Below are 14,809 nucleotides of genomic sequence, written 5' to 3' on the forward strand. Positions count from 1 at the left end.
AAAAAAAAAAATACATGCATGCCTAAATGTCACCATGAAACATGTATAGGGTTTAAGTTTTAATGTTGCTAACATAAATTTAAGTTATCTTATTGTCTCATTTATAGTTCTTAACAAATTTAGTAAGATGTATTTTTCTTCACCTTTTACACAATCTGTTTCCTTCTCTTCTTTTCACCATTCTGGGAATAAATGTTTGTGAATATAGATAAAACAGACAGTTTTGTTAGTATAGGAATTTATCAAAATTTTGTTATAAGGACCTATAGCTTTTGAAAGGAGGGGCTTGTTTGGACTGAGAGCCTATCTTCATAAAAAAATTTTAAAATTATCCTATTAAATGAAGTCAATATAAGCAAGAAAACAGTGTGTTTGGTCCAGAGACTGTTGACAAAACCAGATAATAAGGTTTTCTCTGAGACATCATATTAGCACAAGTAAGTTTGCCATGTCCTGAAAAACTCTAACTTTGAAAAGCCTAAAGGGAATAAAGTCTTCTCCATTTTAGCATAACAGCTGAGGATTTCTCCTGGATGAGGCAAATTAACTAGAATGGGGAATCTGGTTTCTTGGATAAGCAAAGATGTTAAACATATACATATGTACATATATACATTCAGCATATTATAAAATCTAAGTATGCAGCTGAATAAAAGTATGCAACTATCTCCCTTCACTTCTAAATTATTCATATAACCATGCCAAGGTTTTCATTATGAACAGCAGTAAGTTAGCTATGCCTCTTACCCAGAGAACAATGCAATGTAAAGAACTGTGATTCAGCATACCATTTGAAAGTAGTTATTGTATCTAGAAAGCCTTGATCCTTTGTATTTGTGTTAATTTATTTAGATTAGGTCCAAAATGAATTTCCTGAAGTAATTATGAAGAAGGAAATCAATAAAATGTGATTTTTATGTTTCAATTATACGAACACAACTATATATTTTAAAGAATTCTGTTTCTTTTTTTTTTTTTTTTTTCATTCATAGGAAAGACTATTACTGAAAGAAAGAATATCAATTGGCCTAGTTGATAGGCTGATACAGACTGACTAGGAATCCAGTACTGTTTGTTATGTAATGAAGATAAGAGATAGGACTAATGATGCATTCTGTGCTGGCCCATACCAGGCCCCTAAAACTCAGGGTTATTTGGGAACTTGTAGATGGAGTGCCTCAAGTGAATAAATGTGACCCATGGGTTGAAGATCTAAGGAAATGTCACACAAATAGAATGTCTCAGAAACAGAGAAAGGCAGGTGAATTATGAAGTGGATGGCAGTTCCTGTGTCTGGTAAAACTTCTTTAAGAAGGAACAGTCTGACCGGCCAGAGTGGCTAGGTTTTTTAAGCATCCTCCCATGAACCAGGAGGTTGCTGATCCCATTCCCGGTCAGGGTAGCATGCCCAGATTGCAGGCTCGATCCCCCCAGTAGGTGTTTTGTGGGGGCAGCCAATTGATGTTTCTATTTCTCTCTCCAACTTCCTTCCTCTGTCTGAAATGAATAAACACACACACACACACACACACACACAGAAGGAACAGTCAGGTAAGAAGTTCCAGTGGAAGTGTGTTAGTAGAACAGAGTCAAGAGAACTGAGCAAGGAGTAAGTGACAAAATAGAACCAATGATAAAACAGTTGAAAGATTTAACAGTGGAAAATTCTGCCATATGAACAACATAAAAATGAGAGTTTATCACACTAAGAAAAAAGTATACATTTTCAAGGGAAAATATCAGAAGGCCTCAAGCTGGGAAAAACAGACTTTGGGAATCTGTTATTTATTATTTATTTATTTGTTTATTTATTTATTTATTTTTATTTATGTGTGTGTGTGTTTGTGTGTGTGTGTGTTTCTATATTTTTATTGATTTCAGAGAGGAAGGGAGAGATAGAAACATCAATGATGAGAGAGAATCATCCATATGCTGCCTCCTGCACGCCCCCAACTGGGGATCAAGCCTCTTGAACAGAATCAAAACTGGGACCCTTTAGTCCACAGGCTGATGCTCTACCCACTGAGCCAAACTGGCTAGGGTGGGAATCTGTTTAGAATGCACACTACAGTTGGAGGGAGAGCATTCTTCCAATCTAATTCCAACCACATAATCCTTTTAGGGATGCCTCTCACCCAGAGGACAATGTGATGTAGAGGATTGTGATTTCGTGTATCATTTGAAAGTAGAGATTATATCTAGCAAGCCTTGATCTATTGTATATGCAATCATTTCACATTATATGATTGTACCAGTAAACTGCCTTTAGTGTATAATAAAATGTTTGGGCCCTAGCTGGTTTGACTCAATGGATAGAGCATCGGCCTGTGAACTGAAGAGTCCCAGGTTCGATTCCAGTCAAGGGCACATGCCTGAGTTATGGGCTCGATCTTCAGTAGGGGACCTGCAGAAGGCAGCCAATCAATGATTCTCTCTCATCATCGATGTTTCTCTCTCTCTCTCTCTCCATCTCTCTTTCTCTCTGAAATCAATAAAAATATATTTTTAAAAAACAACAACATTTGGACTCATGATACAACCCCAGGATGCCACTAGTGCCATCATGCTATATTTTCTACTGATTACATAAGGTCAAAATATGATAAATTTGGAATTTTAATGAATCTATGAAATTTTGTGCAATCAATTATTTATGTGCAAAGTTTAGAAAGGAGCATTCTTTTGTTAAATGAGAAACAGTAAATGTGTTTATTCATAACATAATTCTAAAGCAATGAAGTGAACTATTAGGACCAATAAAAAAAAATTCTGTTTGACTACTCAACATTTTACCAATCAAATCTGGGAGTTAGTCAAAAATTGTTAAGATATCTTTCAATTTCCTTGACTGTCACACCATCATCACTACAACCACCATCGCGATTTGATGACCGCTATCATCATCAACATTAACACCACTATCATTGCCAACAAAACATTTCTTTTTGTATAAATCATTATTATTCTAATGATAGTACAAGAAAGGTTTTTATGTTTGAAGCTGATTAAATTACAGGGGAAACTCACAAAATAAATACCTACAAAATAAAAATCAGTTTCTCACTACAGACATTAAATATATTTTATATCATAAGGACAAATGTCATTCAAAAAGTTAACATCCTTTTCTCTTTCAAATACAGTTACAATAATCCTAGCAGTAATTATACTTGGTTTCTGTTGGAATAAAAACCAATAATAGAAAAAAAGGAGAGAAAGGGGCAGGAGAAGCAGAAAGAGCAGGGGGTGGGGAGATGACGAGAAGGAGGAAGAGGAAGCTGCTGAGAGATTTTGAGCATTCACTATATACCAGACATAGTATAAAGCACTTTTGCATACATTAACCAATAGATCCTAGTAAAAATTACTATCCAAGATATATACTTTCACTATTCTTATATCATAATTAAGGAGAACTTTAGAAAATTTTCCAAAGGTATATAGTTAATAAATTGAAAAAGGGACTTAAAAAATACCTAAATTCAGAACCCAATCTCAAAAATGCTTTCTGATATGGCATAAATATAATAAGCAGACCACATATTTTAAGAGAGTAAGAAAATTATTTTTAAAATATTATTTCTGTGCAATAGTTCCTTATTAAAAAAAGTTATCATTTACTCTTTCCTCATAGATTAGTTTATCTAGAACACATTTTTCTTTTTCCAAAACTGTTTTTAAACAGCAACATCTTTTTCTAAAATTATGTTTGTACAGCAGTAATAGCTACCCTTTATCAGGTAGCATCATGGGACATAAAGTGCTCTAAGAGTATTGCACACACTCATATATTATGTAATTGACTTATCAAACAAATATGTGAAATATGCCCTATTATTTCATTTTATATGTAGTAGAATATCAAGCCAATATCTTGGCTGGCAGAGTGACTTACTAAAGACTCAATTTGCATTTTAGTTTATTTTGCTTTGCTACTGTAACAACTTATTTTATCCATGTATAAGAGCAGTAGATATTCATAATAAAGTATATTTTTAAAGCATTTAGACTTTCTAAAGCATTTTCATATTAAAATGAGTATAGTATCAAAACGAAAGTTATTTTCCCTTTTTCAGGAAGTTAGGCAGAGTTTTCTGGTCTTACAGTTTTTTTTTCTTTTTTAAATTTATTTATTGATTAAGGTATTACATATTTGTCCTCATCCCCCCATTCCCATCCCAAACTCCTCCCCACGCATGCCCCCACGCCCCTGTTGTCTGTGACCACCAGTTAGGCTTATATGCATGCACACAAGTCCTTTGGTTGATTTCTCTCCCCCACCTCACCCTCCCATACCCTCCCTCTGAGGCCTGACAGTCTGATTGATGCTTCCCTGTATCCGGGTCTGTTTTTGTTCATCAGTTTATGTTGTTCATTATTTCCCATAGATGAGTGAGATCATGTGATACTAGAAATACACATATAAGAACAGAAAATGAGATAAGCAATAATGGTTATGCTGAAAGGCAAATGAATCAGTCTGTAGTGAGTTTCTTTCTGAGCCAACAGTTCTTTTGAGTCCCAATTTCAATGTCAAACAGTTCCTTATGTGTACATGTAAGCAAAATCATTTGGGCAAAAAATGAAAAAGGATCCCAAGTCAAATTTATAGAAAATATTCCTTTATTAACTTTTGGTCAAGAATATGTTTGTATATTTTCAGAAAACAACTCTGAGACCATGTGGATTCCTGCAACAGAGAGGAATTGACAGGAGTGCTCCAGCCATAAAGACAGAAGAGAAACAGTCCAGAGATGGAAGATGCTGACGATGCCTTGCCATACTAGCAGTCAGCAGCTGTGCGTCACTGCAGGTTGCCCAGGACCAAACCAGAGAGGGTCAGACCTGCACTACCACCATTTGTCCACCATCCAGAACTGAAATATCATTGCTGACATGTTCCTACAGTTTTGATTCCTCTAATTCCTGACGCTGTCAATAGGTGCTTTCTAGATTCCAAAGTGTAAACATTTCTTGATCAACCAAACAAATGTATTATTTGGAGAGAGAAAAGGAGGAAAAGGATGCAATTACTCTGAAGTAGAAGGATATTGAAAGTGAATGGCTGAATGGATACCAGTCCAAACTTGCCACCATGAACAAAGATGTTGGGGACTGAGCCAAAGAAAAAAAACGGCTTAACCTTAGCAGAGACAGAATGGATTCTGTACTTAAAGCTTTGATATAAAAGCCTTGTCTTATTGAAAAGAGAGTTGAGCAGATGAAACTTCATTGTAATATGGAATAATTATGGAATCAGGCAAATGGTGAGGCAAAATTGTACAGGTTTCCAGTGGAAGGAAGAAAGAAGAACAATGATACCTATGGTTTGAGACCTCAGGAATCTTTGTGACTTGAGAGATAGATGTCTAATGGGTGTCATCTGTTCTGAACCAACCAAGAAACGACTATGGACATTCCTGCCCTCTGGTATGGGTACTAGAACAGATTTCACATTTATTTACAATATTGAAAAGCCCATCATTATATTTCACCATGATTGCTGCAGACCAACCAGGGCTGTTAAACACTGAAGAGCACATTTATGCTCAAAGTATTTAAGGGACTTAGGAAAGCTCATACAACTAACAATGTAAATTAGCTTTTTCTAGATCAAATCCTTTGTCCGTTATTTCTCAATAATACAGACCTTTCCTCCTTCTCTCTCTCTTCTCTCTCTCTCTCTCTCTCTCTCTCTCTCTCTCTCTCTCTCCAATCTTTTACATTATGTTTTGGAGAGTTGATGGAATGCTTTCATAGAGGTACTTTAGTTCCTTTTTTTCACAACAAAATGAATATGTAATCCTTAGGAATATTTTAGTTTCATCACATTTTGAGTCAAACCAAACCCTGGCAGTTCCTAGCTATTTGATTATGGACAACTTATTAGATTCAATCTTTCTGTTTCCTTATGTAGAGGCTAGAGGCCCAATGCACAAAATTTGTGCAAGAGTAGGTCTTCCGTCACCTGGCTGCCAGCACTGGCTTACCTCAGGGGGGCCCCGGGCTTCCCTTGCAGCCATGGCTTCATCAGGAAGGTCATCCCAAAGGACATCCAGAAGGACATCTGGTCTAGTTAGCATATTATGCTTTTATTATTCTAGATAAGGAAAACGAGTAACCTCATGCCTTGTTGTAAAAATTAAATTAATGGGTGGTGTAATGAGTATTAGTTACCAATGTTTTTATGAGATAAGCTTACACAGGGAAGAAGATATTCACATGGTAGGTTAGATGAGTAAAAGGAGGTGTGAGATGTTACAAGAAAAAGAAAACATTTGCAGCTTAACTTAAGGAAACTTAGTGAAAGAAATGGTTTAAAACTAGTGGCTTCAGAGCCAGCATCAGCTGCCAGTCTGTTTTGCTTGGCTAAATTAATATTAAAATGAATTTGAATACTCTATGTAGGTACGATCTGATAGGTTCCTTAGCCCAGTCCACCACCATTTACCTTGCCTATTTTCCACTTCGGGGTTACTCGTCCTTCAGTCCTACTTGAGTTTGTGAACCCAGAGTTAAAGACGTGCTTACTAATACGTGTTTTTCTTACGTGAAAGCCTAACATCTGACCATTGCTATCTTCTTTTTCTTTTGTAATTGACCTATTTATGCTTCATACCTGTATAACTATAGACGCATCATTTTAAATTCCACACTGTGTTATTTTTATTTTTACAATTTTATTTGGAGTTCTGGAATCAGAACTCATGTGTGACCTAACTTCTATAGGTTGTTTGTATGCTTAGCATCACTGTGTAGTTAAACAGCTCTCCTGCTTGCCCTAGTGTCAGAGCAGTGGTTGAATTACGGTCAAGCATTAAGAGAACCAGCCTTTAAAATTTTGTATCCACTTTTAAGATTTAGAGGGGTTATGTGTGATTTTTCTGGACTGGAATTTAGCCAGGAAACTATTATTTTATAGCTATATTGAGAACTATCTCAGAGCATCTTTCAGCACTAAAATAGAGACAGGAACTCATTTAATAGCACTTTCACCATCCTGGTTCCGACCTACACAAAGTTAGGACTTTGGAAAAGTATTTATGAGTGAACTCTCCTGAATCACTGATTCCACTTACTGCAGTAACTGATGTCTCCTTGGAGGTTTCCCATCTACTCAATTCACTCAGCCAGGTTTATGAGATGTGACAGGGTTGTAGTGCAAGGAGATGGCTGCTATTTATATAGAAGAGAGTCAAATATGACAGTAAACTTAGGGTAAGGTTTGCAAAGCTAGAATCCTTCCTCTAAATTTCTATGGCTATTTTCTGTAATGACTGCTTAACTCCACCCAATCTAACATTAGATTTTACTTTCTCTATTAGAAAATATACATGTGTTGGGAAGAAGTTAGTGTTTTAAAAATCGGATTTTTAACAGCTTTATTGAGGTATAATTGATATTCAAAGAATTGCACATACTTAATGTGTCCAATTTGACGAATTTGAAGACATGAGGACACCTGTAATATCATCACCACAATCAAGGTAATAGAACATAGAGTGGGGAAAGCCTCAACAAATAGTGTTGGGAAAACAGGATATCCACATGCAAAAAATAAAATTGTACTTCTACCTTACACTACACAGAGCAATCAACTTAAAATAAATGAAACACTAAATATAAGACCTGAAACTATAAAACTTCTAGAAGAAAACATAGGAGGAAAGGATTCTTGACACTGGTCTGAGAAATGATTTCTAGGATATGACACACAAAGCACAGCCAACAAAAGCAATGAGAAGTGAGACTATCTCAATCTGAGGAACTTCTTCCCAGAAAAAGAAACAATAGAATGAAAATGCAACCTCTGTGTGTGTGTGTGTGTGTGTATGTGTGTGTGTGTGTGAGAGAGAGAGAGAGAGAGAGAGAGAGAGAGAGAGAGAGAGAGATTTACAAACCTCGTACGTGATAAGTGGTTAATTTCCAAAATATATAAGGACTCTACAAATCAATAAATATATAAATAAAATAAAATAACCTGACTTAAAATGGATGAAGGACTTGAATAGGCATTTTTCCAAAGAAGACATAAAAATGAACAACAGATATATGAAAAGTTGCTCAGCATCATTAATTATCATGGAACTGCAAATCAAAATTACAATGAGACATCACTCCACATCTGCAAGCATGGCTATTATAAAAATAAATAAATAAATAAATAAGTGAATAAGTGGTAGAAAGGTTGTGTAAAAACTGGAACCATTAAATTATACATATAAATGTATAAATATTAATATATATTACACACATATGTGTAAATTTATATATGTAATATATATGAGAACTTACAGTTTTATTTGTGGGTGAGTCAGTTTAAATAAAACCATTCCATTTGCTTTAAAACAATCTTATTATCAAATGCCCACTCTCCTAAAATCCCCACATGATACTTATTGATAAAGCAAATTCAGGTTCAATAAACTTACTTCAGTAAGTAAAAATGCCACATTGACAGAATTAGCATGAAAGGTAGAAATCTAAAAAGAATAATGATATAATCTTGGAACTAGATATGGTGACTACAAAAAGATCCTGCAAAGAGGAAAACTGGCTGGAAATGTGTATAATTTATAATGTTAAATTTTGGTTTGGTGGGCAGAGTGAATGAAGCAAGGGTTTTAAAATGAGGATTCATGAGTAATGCATTAGTTTTTATAAGTTACTATTTTAATTTGTTCATAGGCTTATTTTTCAGTAGCAAATATATCTGAAAGCAAGTTGCTGTGCTATTTTTGTGTGGTTTCAGTGTTAATTAGCCCAGAAATATAAAAGTATGATATTTTCTGTTCCCAACATTTAATCTTTTATAATATACTAGAGGCCCGGTGCATGAAAATTCATGCACACAGAGAGGTCCCTCAGCCCAGCCTGCGCCCTCTCACAGTCTGGGACCGTGGGGGATGCCAACCTGCTGGCTTAGTCCTGCTCCCCGAGAACAGATGATGTAAAAGAAATAATCATATCCTTGGGTAAGGATTTTAAAAAAAGATAATGGTCACATGAAAATTCACTGATGGTGGGGCTGAGGGGACTGGGCGCTGCCATCTTGTGGCTGTGGGTGCTGCCATCCTGTGAGGGTATAATGATCAATTAGCATATTACCACTTTAATATATAGGATTGAAAGTTATAGCACTCATAGACTATATTCTCACAGGGAATTACAGACTGCCCTATGTTTCCCTAGTTCAAAATATGTAAACATCAACTCACCAAATAGTTAATATTTGAAGACTGTTTTACAGATAATGTTATTGGAAGTCAATTTCTTTTCATTTTTTTCTAGGAGACATTATTATTAATTTTTCTTTTCATTGTTTAACTGAGAAATAGGTATCTGCATATAAAATGCTTTGGACATATGCTTATTTACTTATTGGGCTATTAGTAACTTTTAAAATAGTTTGTTCTCACAAATACAGTACAAAGATAATGTCTAAGGTCAAATACAAATATAAAACAAATAATTGATTCACTATGTAGATAGAAAGAAAAGAACACAATTTACTAATTCCCAGAAATATGTTCCCAGAACTGTGTTAGACAAAATATTTCCTCACCAACAAAATTTTATTGTTGGACTAAACTATTATTAAATGTCTTGACCTAATCTATGTTTCTAGTTTTTCTCAAGATTTTTTTCTTAATACATGCTCTCTAACAGGATTTTGTTGTTTGATGTCTCATTGTACAAAATAAGACAGTCTTTAAATGATCACAATAGGCTATAAATCCTGTAACCCACATCAATATAGACAAGATTCAGAAAACAGTATCATTAAAGCAATATTTCAATAAGAACAGTTATCACCCTTACTTTCTGATCAATAATCATTTCATATTATATGACACTCTTGTTTTTTACACTTCAAACCCTCATTCTCCTAATATTGCAACTGTGTTCCTTTGTTACCACCTGCAATATAATTTAATGTACCCAGATCAGCCAAGGCCATCTCATTTCCTTTGGGTGTGTCTTTCTGCTAGCCCTAAAATTATGTTACTTATGGAGAAATATAATTGAAAACAAAATATCTTGCCAACTCAGAAAACTTTCCCACAAAGGTAGAATATACAGAAAGTAGTGTCATTATTTAATAGAATAAACATTAAACCAAGATGTGGTGCACATCACAGGCAATCCTCAAAGAGACTGCAAAGACATAAATCTATCCTTTCCAAACCCAGGCAGATACATCCCATTATTTACATGTTCTCAAGATAAACAATGACTAATCTATGAGTAACAGGACTTGATAGCACCATGCATCATCAATATTTCATCATAGATTCATTTGGTAATTAGGGTGGCCATCTGTGTTTGTTAATTGGCTTTATCCACAGGAAAAATAAACCTCCCATGTCTTGATGACAGGAGGGAGTTTAGCAAGTTGGAGGGATGTGGTTATGGAACTTAGGTTCCTACCATTCCACAAACTGGGACATGAGAGAGCTGTCTTCCTTGATGATTACTTTCTTAAAGAGATGGCCCCCAGGTCCTTGAGGAAGAAGTTCCAGGCATTATTCTGGCAAAAGGCTGGTTGTTGTTGTTGTTACCTTAAATATTTTATTAATTTTCTTTTCAGAATAGGTTCTACATTTAATATTATTTTATATTAATTTCAGTTGTGCAACATAGTGGTTGCGGAATCATATACTTTACAAAGTGTTGCCCCGCTGATAGTTCCAGTACCCACGAGGCCCCATAGTTATTTGATTTACATTTAAAAATTCTTGCATACATTTTTTAAAAGAGAAAGAGATTACAATTACAAGTTTTTCAAAGCAAAAAGTCTAAGAAAACAGTGGAGAAGTCTTTTTTTTTTTTCTTACTTTCAAAAGATAGCTTTTAGCCTCTAATTTTGAGTATTTACTCTTACACTATTGAGTTAGTCCTGGTTCTCCAGAGAAACAGAACCAGTAGGATATTTGTTGGTTTATGTGATTATGGAAGCTGAGAAATCCAAATATCAGTAAGCCAGGGATCCAGGAAAGCGGATGGAGTTGTAATCAGTCCAAAGGCCTGAGAACCAGAAAGAGCTGATAAAATAGTTCCAGTCTGAAAGCCAGCAGGCTCGGGATACAAGAAGAGCTGACATTTTAGTTCTAGATGAAGGAGGAATTGTTTCTTACTTAGGGAGGATCAATCCCCCCACTACACACACACACACACACACACACACACACACACACACACACACACACTCCCTTCCTGTCCCCTTCCCACAACCCTTCCCCACACCTATTTTTCTGTTCAGGCCTTCAACAGGAGGGGACAATCTTCCTCACTCAGTCTACTGATTCAAATATTAAGCTCATCCAAATACTCTCACAGAAACATACAGAATGATGACCAAAAATATGTGGGTGTCTCCTGACCCAGTCAAATTGACACATTAAATTAACCATCACAATTATCAAGTTGAGTATTAAATAAAGTACCCAACTTCTTTCTCATTACCTTAAGAACAAATTATTTCCTCAATGACTTTTTTTTCTCAATAATTTTTTCTCTCTCCAGTTTTCACATTAGCATGGCACATTATATATGATTTGAAAAGAGTGAATACAATTTTGAGTAAAATTTTAGGAGCACAACACCCGGCACTAATAATATTCTACTTATAGCCAAAAGAAACCTTTTCCACTTAGCATATGATATAAAGGTTACCCTTTATTTCCCAATCTTACACTACTAATTTTTACTACTAATAATATATCATCACTGTTTATTTATTTTAAAGTTAAAACACTTAATTTTTAAAATTAAAGTTATTGGGCTCACTTGAAATGATGGTAAACAAGATATATAAACTAACAAAATAAAGCCATAGTGACAGCTACATTGAATGGTTTATATCTTGTTTGCTACCTTATCAAACGCCTTTCTGAACAACTCCATTGGTAATTCAGTAAGTCAAATATATAATTCCAGCCTAATTTTGTTGATGTATTTTTTTCCAGTTTCATCCCATATTCTGTGCTTCAATTAACTTGTACCTTTTTATTGACTGCAAGGTCTTCATGTCCCTCTCTTTTATTTTTCTTTAGCCATTACCACAATTTGAAATGCTCTCACCTCTATAATTTTGCTGTTTGTATTACTTATCCTTTAGTGTTCATCTCAACAATTGTAGTCTCCTTAGATCTTGACACATCTTTCACTGGAAAGTATATCTTAAATCTTTTGACTATCATAAATCTTTCTCTCACAGTATTTGTCATATGTAACTCTACCATACTTGTATTCAGATTTTCTTCCTTCAAAATATTTTCACTTCACACAGTGAAGGCTGCGTTTTTTCTGTCCCTCACACTCTGGCAGTGTATCCTTGTTTATGTGTTAAATAAATGAATCAATGTACTGATAGCTGCATGTAGGGTACTTTAATATAACTTCTTTCTGCATCTCTAAATGTCTTGTATGCAGGTATTCCCCAGAGAAATTTACACTACAAAGAGAAGTAATTATTATGGTAATTAAATTTAGAGACAGTAACATCAACATAGGCCTTTTTAAAAAACATTATTAGGAAGAAAATGTAAGTGAAAGTTTTACTGCCAATGCTAAGCTTAACTGTGTTTGAAAGCAAGTAAATATTCTGAATAGCTAAAAATGCATTTGATTTTAAAATGTTAGAATTTTGATCATTAGGTGCCCTGGGACTGAAATATAATTTGTTAGGGTGGATTGTGAGTGGAAAATCTTAATATTACCTTCATCATAATAAATAAAGCATAAGAACAAATTGAGGGGAGTTAAAGAAATCAATAAATAAAAAATTAATTCTCCCCCAAAACAATTGGTTTTCCACCTATAATTTTTTTTCTATCACAATTTCAAAGAAATTTCTGACATCAATATTCCAAAAGTTCTATTTTAAAAAATGCATCACTTGGATGTGTACTAAATATGTAAATTTTAGAAAGAAAACAGTCTTATAATTATATTTACAGTTTTTATTTTATTTTGAAGTTGCACTTTTGAATGAGGTTTAACTCAAATATTACATTATAATGGCTATTTAAAACAAATTTAAAATTCTATAGTATGATTTTTCTCCCTGAATTACCAAAAACAATAGAATAAAATGTAAGTGATATTAAAGGCCATTAGTCACCACATTATAGGGCTGTTCTTTAAAGTATACACTTCAGTAATATGTACAATATAGTTTTAAATGGTTCAGTTGATGGGTTTTACATTTTTCTTCTGGCAAACCATTATGCAGCATGATTCTTAATTGTTCTATTGCCTAGAACATTTTCTTAGGATGTTGCGTCAGTTTTCTTGTTTTAATAACACAGTTCAATTTTTGATTTGTCTAATTTCTTAACATAATCTATATTATTGAAGTATTGTTAATACTATCAATTTATATAATGTTAGATATTTTAACATTTATTTTATACATCAACTCTTCTCGATCTTAATAATAGAATTAAGATAGAGTCATTGATTGAATATATTATGGTCAGGCATTATTTTAAGTACTTCTCATGTATTTGTCATATTCAACACTTTCGAGATAAATACTGTTTAGCTCCATTTTACAGATGAAAAAATAAAGGCATATAATGATTGGCTATCTTACTAAAGATAAGACCACTACAAAGTGGTACATTCTGAAGACAAAATCCATACATTGTAGTTGAACAATCTTCACTCTTATTCAGTGTACTTCACTGCTTCTTGGCATTTAACTTTAACATAGTCAAAATTTAACAATGATCAATAAGCAAGTTACAATTTAGAAAATTATTTTTGTGCCTCACTCCTTCAAACTACATAATTACTTTTTGATCCAAATTTTACACATTTCAAAAACACATCTATTGAACATTTTAAAGTAATATAAAAATAAGAATGATAAGAGATCAACCAAAGGACTTGTATCCATGCATATGAGCATGACCAATGGGCACTGACAATAGGGGGTTGGGGGCATGAGCTGAGGGGTGGAAGCAAGTGGGGAGAGGTCAATGGGGGAAAAAGGAGACATATGTAAAATTTTAACAATAAAATTTTTTAAATATAATATCCTATACATATGTTCTTCATCTCATAGTGCATTACACCTGTGCTTGCTTAGTGTTGTAATCTTTGTAATCATATTCAGAAAATTATTTGTTTTTTCTCTATTAATTTTGCCTATTATTGTCACAAAAGTTGCTATATGCAATTAAAGTTTACTTCCAGCTCTGTCTGAATTTTGTAGTCTGTTTATTCACCATACTAGAGGCTCGGCACACGAAATTAATGCACAGGTATGGTCCCTAGGCCTGGCCTGCGATTAGGGCCATCTTCCCCAGCTGCCTGCAGCTGGCCCTGCCCCCGCTGCGGGTGGCCATCAGGCCATTAGAGCCTGCTGGCTGAGGAAAGGGACCAAGAGGTGGTCAGTGCACCTCATAGTGACTGGTCCAGCGGTCGTTCTAGTCATTCTGCTGTTAGGGTCAATTTGCATATTACCCTTTTATTATATAGGATAGAGGCCTGGTGCACGGGTGAGGGCAAGCTGGCCTATCCTGAGGCGCCAGATTGGGGTGGGGGGCCCAACTGGGGGGGTAGGGCCAGCCTGGGCAAGGGGACACTGGGGATTTGCAGGCTGGCCACGCCCCTGATCGGGGTGTAGGGTCCCCGCTGGGGAGTGGGGCTGGCCTGGGCGAGGGGCTGTGGGCAGTTTGCAGGCTGGCCACACCCCCAAATTTGTCAGGAAGGTTGTCCGGAATGACATTTGGAATGACATCCAGAAGACGTCCGTTCTATCTGGTCTAATTAGCATATTACCCTTTTATTAGTATAG

General features: G+C 35.0%; 1 pseudogene; it reads right to left on the reverse strand.

Annotated features, from left to right (window-relative positions):
* Positions 1–6,023, reverse strand: part of LOC129150097 (thyroid receptor-interacting protein 11-like) — a 77,531-nt pseudogene extending 71,508 nt beyond the window's left edge.
* Between the last annotated feature and the right edge of the window lie 8,786 nt (positions 6,024–14,809).

This window comes from Eptesicus fuscus, chromosome 8 (assembly GCF_027574615.1).
Source record: "Eptesicus fuscus isolate TK198812 chromosome 8, DD_ASM_mEF_20220401, whole genome shotgun sequence".
Classification (NCBI taxonomy): Eukaryota; Metazoa; Chordata; class Mammalia; order Chiroptera; family Vespertilionidae; genus Eptesicus; species Eptesicus fuscus.